The sequence below is a fragment of the Alexandromys fortis genome, unplaced genomic scaffold (assembly GCF_014885135.2).
Source record: "Alexandromys fortis isolate MF-2015 unplaced genomic scaffold, M_Fortis_MF-2015_v1.1 scaffold_87, whole genome shotgun sequence".
Taxonomy (NCBI): domain Eukaryota; kingdom Metazoa; phylum Chordata; class Mammalia; order Rodentia; family Cricetidae; genus Alexandromys; species Alexandromys fortis.
Genome location: NW_026067971.1, coordinates 1963885 through 1966427, shown reverse-complemented (window position 1 = coordinate 1966427; position 2543 = coordinate 1963885).

Genomic DNA, 2543 nt, shown 5'->3' with positions numbered 1-2543 from the left:
CTCCCCCTCCCTCCCTCCCTCCCCCTCTCTCTCTCCCATCTCCATGCTCTCCCTCTTTCTCCCCCTCCTTCTCATGTGGAGACTTTCGCTTAACGCTGCTCCTCCCAGCTATTCCTGGCCACAGTTGGCTGCCTAACTGCTCATAAATTATGTATATGAGAAAATAACAACATTCCCAGTATTGATTTAAAATAATCAGCTTAAATTCCCTGAAGCTGGATGTGAGATTAGTTCCCATGAAGCCCATAATCATGAGGCAGGATGTGGAATCCTAAACAAAACCCCAAGATCTCTTAGGATGGAAAAGGAAGATGAATTTTTATCAGACTAATCAATAGTGAATTCTGTTATTACGATCTCTCTCCAATAATTCCTACAGCATTTTGGATATATTTGCAGTTGGCTTGCATTCTTGTGCTCGGGTTATTCATGTATTTACCTCCTGCCTATTTCCCGCTAGCATCCAGGTGACTGAAGACTGAGAGCTGTATTGGACACATATTAGATTTAAACCCATATTAGCTAAGTTCCTTGTTTTCCTCCTGGCCAGCATGGGTATGAAAGCGATGTCTCTTTGAGTTTGTTTCTATAGCAGATACTTTTGCGAAGCTTCATGTTTGACTGTGTCCTTGCCTCCTGTTAATTATACTCACTGGCTCACACCTGTCAAGAAGATGCTAGAAAGGGGTCCTGTAAGTCCTTAGGCTGCAAATGAATCCCTCATTCATGCCCAGACTCTCTCCTGGTTCCCACTTGTAGAATGACTGGCAGGGGCTAGTGCAAACTGGGGCCAAAGGACAAAGGTTTCCTCTGTAAAAAGGTAACTGGCTCCCACCTGGATCCCGCTTGTGGCCCAGGCCTCATTAGCACCATTTTCTAATCCTGCAGAGAGCTCGCAGCCGGACCTCCAAGAGCAGCGAGAACAGCAGGTACTCTGTGCCCAACAGCAGCCAAGCTTTGCCTGGCGGAGCCAGGGAACATCTGGTAAGATTCTGCACCATAGGGTGGCTGCAAAACATTCGATGTTTGAATTAATGAATCCCCCAAGCTCACCAAACGCCATTGGATGTGAGAAGACTCCTCCGTCAAAGCCGGGTCCCCTCCACTGTCAGCAGCAGTTAAACTTCAAATGATCCCAGTGGCCCCTTTCCTCCCACAGCATGGGCACAGTCAGAGCACAAGTAGCCCCGTGTTCCCCAGAGCCACGAGACACTCTATTCATTTCGAAGAGAAATCAAGCCAGCCAGCTTTTATGTGACGATATTCCCTGGAACGCACAAACACCACTTTCTTCTCCATCATGGAAGAAAAGATACACTGTCATTTGGAGCACAGGTGAAACAAACAAAAACATTCCAAAATTCCTGAGAAATAAGGCTGACCAAATTTCTGGCAACTGCTCTAACTAGAGACACCATCAACTCCACGTTAAAGACCTAGGATGTCCCTAAGTGTTAATGTCTGGCCAGTTGGTGGGGAGGGGGGACTAACCAGCATGCCTCCCGGCAAAATGTTTGGACACGCATACACACACATTCCTCTAGATGCCACCCACAAAGTTGCTTCCAGGAATGCCATAGCAAAGTCAGGATAGTACAATTTCCTTAGGAGTTGTATATTAATCTTTTCCAGGACTTTGAATACATCCTCCTAAAGCCAAAGACATCTGCTTTTCTCACGCAGGTACAACTCATGAGCCTAAACAACGGCTTGGTAAATGGCTTCAGGGAGCTGCTCTCAATAAAGCTAAAGGTATATCAACAACTTATTCTCTTCCTCTGATGCCTGTACATTAAATATTTGTGAGATAGTCTAGTTTCTGAACAAACAGGTAAAGAATAGTTTTAAAAATAGGAAATTTGAGGTAAAGGGAGTCTCTTTTTTTTTTAAGAAAAAAAAACAATGCATTTCTGGAAAGATGGCTCAGTTGCTGGAGGGCTTGTCATGCAAACACAGAGACCTGAGTCCATGTCCTCAGTGCCTATATAAAAAAGCTGGGAGTAGCAACAGAAATCTGCAATCCCAGAACTGGAGAGGCCAAGAAAGGAGCATCCTCTGAAGCTCACTGGGCAGCTAATCTAGCCAGATAGCAAGCTCCAGGTTCAATTAGAAATTCAATCTTTGAAAATAAAATGGTGAGTATTAGATTTAGATACTCAACATGAGCCTCTGTTTACACACACACCATATACACACACTCACACACATCACACATCTCACACATACACATCATACATGTGTATACACGCATCGCAATGCTCTCACACACTCACACATGCACACGTACAACACACATGTGCACACACATGCTCACATACACTCATACATGCACATATACATGCATCACAAAACACACACACCACACGCATGCATACTCACAGTAAAAATATTAATAACGAAGTTTAGAAGGCATTTTATTAGAGTACCTGTGTTACGGTAACCAAATGAATAATTAAGCGAAGGAGGATAGTGTGGCTTCTTGCTTTGCAGTCTGATATTAAACGACTTCCTTAACCCCTCTGAATATGCCTTCTCACTCATAC